Here is a 6000-nt window from a genome sequence, read left to right as displayed (position 1 = left end):
CATGGCTCACGGGCCCAGCCGCTCCGCGGCATGTGGGATCTTCCCGGACCGGGGCATGAACCCTTGTCCCCTGCATCGGCAGGCGGACTCTCAACCACTGCGCCACCAGGGAAGCCCACAAAATCATGTTTTTTATGATACATATTTATGCAGGTGAATGAGGTCTAAATACTGGGAACATTTTGCTGTTTTTGAAGTTCAGTTTAACTGGCCAAATAATGCATGCCAGTGTGAAATAAATAAATGCCATATATATTAAATAATTAATTAATTTAACAGTAATATGAACTAGTTTATAAGTGATATGATTTATTTACAAGTTGTTACACCCATGGGGAGAGACTGTGGATTTGTGTAGTATAGGTAGGCAGTTTATTATATATTTCACATACCAGCCTAAGTGGTTTCAGTTGCTCTTCTCCCTCAATTTTTCTCCCTTACTTCTATGGCATCAATTTTCTCTACCTAAGTTTCATCTAAATTTCTAGCTCTTGTACTGCTATAATCTACACATAATTTTTCAAGTATTTCCCATATTCTTTCATTTAAGGACCTTAAAATCCCTCCCCAAGACAATATGAATACATAGCTAACATAAAATACCCCCAATTCTCAAACTGATAACTCCTTATAACTGCTATTCTCTGCTAATGCTTTCACAATTGTCCTAATTTCTGCTCAGATGACATCTAGTCAGTTATCAAGCTGAGTTGATTCTGCAATTCACTTATTTATTCCTTTGTTCATGCAGCAAAAGTTTATTGTTCCTACTAAAATTGGCTGATAATATTCTCGATACATTGTTGATAATATAATAATAATTTATTTCCATTTTGTTGGGTCTGAGTCCTCTCAGAATATGTGATAGAGATCTAACATCCCTTGGACAGCCTGCCAACACTCAATAATGCTACAACAGCAAGTCTCTGTTGACAGGTCAACTACAGCAAAATCTGCTCTTTCCTGGTGTCCCAAGCTTGTACCAGGCTCCATCTGTTTTGTTCCAGAATGTTTGGTCCTGCCTAAATCTTATGCTTTGATACAATATTTTTAGTATCAACAATGAGTAGTGTGACAATATGTTTTATTGTCCAAACAGAGACACTATGGACTATGAAAAACAGTAAAAACACTTAAAATGTATAACTTTTGAATGTTTATTTCTTAAGTGCCAAACTGGTCACAGTATATTGAAAAAACTAAAGATAATTATATTCTAAAATAAATTGTTAAAAAATTTCTAAAAGTAAAAACATATACACATATCTTAAATAAAAATCTTATTTATATTGATTTCTCAGGATTAACATAAGAAGAAAATAATTCTGGTATATATGTATCTATTTCTAATACTAAGTCACAAATTTTTTTTAAAGAATATATTTCTCAATGTGGTATAAAATGTAAATTTGTCAACTTGGAAACAGAAAATCCATCAGAAGATTGTTTCCACAAGTTAAGGTACTTAAAAAATAGTTTGTAATAGTTCAAAGTTAAAAACTGAATACAATTTGATTCATGTCATTATTTAATTTGTTTAAATCTTCCCTTGATAAGTAGATTTCTAAGTCTTTCTATTTTGTATGAGTTATTTTAAATAATCCCAATTTTCTGAGAACTGCTTTTTTGTGGTTAGTATTTCATTCATTATTGCTATGACTAACAATCCCCAACTACTTTTGGAAATGTAATCACACTTTAAAAGAGTCATTTACAAAATCTTTAACAGTGGGACACTTATGTTGATTTGCTAAATAGTTCCTCAAAGGCTAAACATTTTTAATTGATAAACAGTAAAGAGAGAAATTGCATATTGCCATGTTGAATTATTTTGTTTTTTGCTTTCTATATTGGATTTGTATATATCATATACAATATATATACTACCCATAGCTTATTTTGTGAGTGTATAACAACATTTGTAAAATTTGACAACTGTGGATTTTAATTCTGAATTATATTTTCTTCAAAACAAACTCAGGTACATTCTTGCTCCACAGATAATTAATTTAGCAAGAATATTGTTTTACTGTGATACTATGCTTCAAATTTATATTCATAGTAATTTGCAAAACCAAGTAATTTTATTTTCAGTGTTGACCTGGGAAACTGAATTTTAACAACTTTTACAATTTCAGTTGTCTCACTTTTGAGAGAGTGAACTCTTAAAAGCTTTGGGTTTTGTTTTGTTTTGTTTTTTGTTGGAGTATAGTTGATTTACAAAGTTGTGTTAGTTTCAGGTTACAGCAAAGTGATTCAGTTATACATGTACATATACATATATTCATTCTTTTTTTAGATTCTTTTCTCATATAGAGAAATATTGAGTAGAGTTCCCTGTACAGTAGATTCTTGTTGGTTATCAATCTTATATAATATAGTGTTCATATGTTAATCCCAAGCTCCTGATTTATCCTTCCTCTCCATGTTCCCTCACTGGTAACCATAAGTTTGTTTTCAACATCTGTAAGTCTGTTTCTGTTTTTGTAAATAAGTTCATTTGTGTCATTTTTTAAAATTAGATTCCACGTATGAGTGACATCATATGATATTTGTCTTTCTCTGTCTGACTTACTTTGCTCTGTATGACAGACTCTAGGTCCATCTACATCTCTACAAATGACCCCAATTTTGTTCCTTTTGATGACTGAGTAATATTCCATTGTATATATGTACCACATCTTCTTTATCCATTCATCTGTCGATGGACATTTAGGTTGCTTCCATGTCTTGGCTATGGTAAATAGTGTTGCAATGAACATTGGGGTGCATATATCTTTTCAAATTATGGTTTTCTCCACATGTATGTTCAGGAGTGAGATTGCTGGATCATATAGTAGTTCTATTTTTAGTTTTTTAAGGAACCACCATACTGTTTTCCATAGTGGTTGTACCAATTTACATTCCCACCAACAGTGTAGGAGGGTTACCTTTTCTCTACACCCTCTCCAGCATTTACTGTTTGTAGACTTTTTGATGATAGCAATTCTGACCAGTGTGAGGTGATACCTCATTTTAGGTTTGATTTGTGTTTCTCTGATAATTAGTGATGTGAGCATTTTTTCACATGTGTTTTGGCCATTTGTATATGCTCTTTGGAGAAATGTCTATTTAGAGCTTCTACCCATTTTTTGATTGGGTTGTTTGTTTCTTTGATATAGAGTTGTATGAGCTGTTTGTATATTTTGGAGATTAATCCCTTGTTGGTCACTTCATTTGCAAATATTTTCTCCCATTCTGTGGGTTGTCTTTTTGTTTTGTTTATGGTTTCCTTTGCTGTGCAAAAGCTTTTAAGTTTCATTAGGTCCCATTTGTTTATTTTTGCTTTTATTTTCATTACTCTAGAAAGTGGATCAAAAAGATCTTGCTGAGATTTATGTCAAAGAGTGTTCTGCCTATAGTTTCCTCAAAGAGTTTTATAGTGTCTGGTTTTACATTTAGGTCTTTAATCCATTTTGACTTTATTCTGTTTGGTGTTAGGGATTATTCTAATTTCATTCTTTTACATGTAGCTGTCCAGTTTCCCAGAACCCTTATTGAAGAGGCTGTCTTTTCTCCATTGTATATTCTTGCCACCTTTGTCACAGATTAGGTGTCCATAAGTGTGTGGGTTTATCTCTAGGCTTTCTATCCTGTCCCATTGATCTATATTTCTGTTTTTGTGCCAGTACCATATGGTCTTGATTACTGTAGCTTTGTAGCATAGTCTGAAATCAGGGAGCCTGATTCCGCCAGCTCCGTTTTTCTTTCTCAAGATTGCTTTGGCTATTAGGGGTGTTTTGTGCTTCCATACAAATTGTAAATTTTTTTGTTCTAATTCTGTGAAAAATGCCATTGGTAAATTTTTTTTTTTTTTTTTTGTGGTACGCGGGCCTCTCACTGTTGTGGCCTCTCCCATTGTGGAGCACAGGCTCCGGACATGCAGGCTCAGTGGCCATGGCTCACGGGCCCAGTGGCTCCACGGCATGTGGGATCTTCCCAGACCGGGGCACGAGCCCATGTCCCCTGCATCGGCAGGCAGACTCTCAACCACTGCGCCACCAGGGAAGACCGCCATTGGTAATTTGATAAAGATTGCATGGAATCTGTAGGTTGCTTTGGGTAGTATAGTCATTTTCACAATATTGATTCTTCCAGTCCAAGAACATGGTATATCTCTCCATTTGTTTGTGTCGTCTTTGATCTCTTTCATCAGTGTCTTATAGTTTTCTGCATACAGGTCTTTTGCCTCCTTCGGTAGGTTTATTCCTAGCTTTTTATTCTTTTTGATGTGATGGTAAATGGGATTTTTCATTAATTTCTCTTTCTGATCTTCTGTTTTTAGTGTATAGGAATGCAAGAGATTTCTGTGTGTTAATTTTGTATCCTGCAACTGTATTGAATTCACTGGTGAGCTCTATTATTTTTCTGGTAGCATCTTTAGGATTCTCTATGTGTAGTATCATGTCATTTGTAAACAGTGACAGTTTTACTACTTCTTTTCCAATTTGGATGTCTTTTATTTCTTTATCTCCTGTGATTGCTGTGGCTAGGACTTCCAAAACTATGCTGAATAAAAGTAAAAGCTTTGTTTTAATTTATGAATTAAACAAAAAATTTAATTCCTATTTAAAGTAACTGATGATACCCAATGCATTAGTTAACAATCTTCTGATGCATTTGACTTTCTTCTGTTAACAGATTCTACATATTAATATCTATCAGTTCACTTTTTTTATATGTACCAGAAGACTTGGAATTGATAATGAGCAAAATTAGTTTAGAAGAAGAGTCATTTGAGTTGAATGAAAAGTCATGCATAACAGTCATAGATAAACACAACTTAAACTTTTGGAGGTGATATATAACATTTTTACATATCAATCATATCTCAACAAAGGGGCTTAAAAATAAAACCTATTGATACAACTTTTGTAGGTAAACTTGTTTATATTTTGTTTTCAAATTGCTAACTTTTGAAATATTCCTGATGCTTTTTCAACAGATATGCATCATCCTATTTTTATCTTGTCAGCGACATCATTACAGTTTCTATAGTGGATGGTAAATGTTGACAAATACTTGCTTAATTGACATGTTTATTACTAACTTTGTTGAATAGAAATTCAGTCTTAAACTTTTCATTAAATGTGCATTTTCACTATTTTGAGATAATTACCACCAAAAGTACTTATTACAAAACTTAAAAAGTGTTACCAAATGAGTGTTATCAAAACATTTGGCCATGTTACCAAATGACAAGTTCTTGTATATTTATAACATTTATAAAATATCAAACCTCTGCAGCAGAAATATACAATTTTCTATAAAATATAGGAATTGATTGACCTCAATTTCAACATAATTTTTTAAAATATTTTCAACTGAAAAGAAAACACACAACATGAGGGCTGTGAGTTCAGTTTTATTTGTGACTTACTGAGGACTATAGCCCAGGAGACAGCTTCTCAGATAGCTCTGAGGAACTACTTCATAGATGTATAAGGCCAGGGCAGGGAGGGGAGGTCAGTACTTATATCCTTTCATGAAGGGGTTACATGCAGTCAAGCATATATCTCAGTAGAAGGTTGCTGCTAGTCATGAGAAGGTTGCTGCTAGTCACAAGGAGCAGATGTCTCTGTTAATGATTTTAGTGTTTTTCTAGGTATGAGAAGATGCAAGAAATTGGATTCATAAAATTTTCTCCTGAAAATATCAAACTATTTGAAGGCCTGTTCTGCCACTTTTCCTAGAGCATAGAGTAACTCATTCCTGATCTCTCCTCATTCCTGAACTCCTTTCAGGGTGTGTTAAAGGTCAGTGACTGCAGTGGTTAGTGACTTCATTCTTGTAGAACCAGATGGTTAGTGACATTTTTAGTTGTCAATATCTAAAATAGCTCTTACCTTATTATCTCTAGAAATTGCTAAATTTAGCTATTACATACTTCAGTATCTAACTCTTGAACATAAGTTACCATATTTTCTCTTTTCCAACCCACTCTTTCCCTATAATCCCTGA

This window comes from Orcinus orca, chromosome 4 (genome assembly GCF_937001465.1).
Source record: "Orcinus orca chromosome 4, mOrcOrc1.1, whole genome shotgun sequence".
NCBI lineage: Eukaryota > Metazoa > Chordata > Mammalia > Artiodactyla > Delphinidae > Orcinus > Orcinus orca.
The sequence above is the reverse complement of the archived record's forward strand: the minus strand, read 5'-3'. Positions refer to the sequence as shown.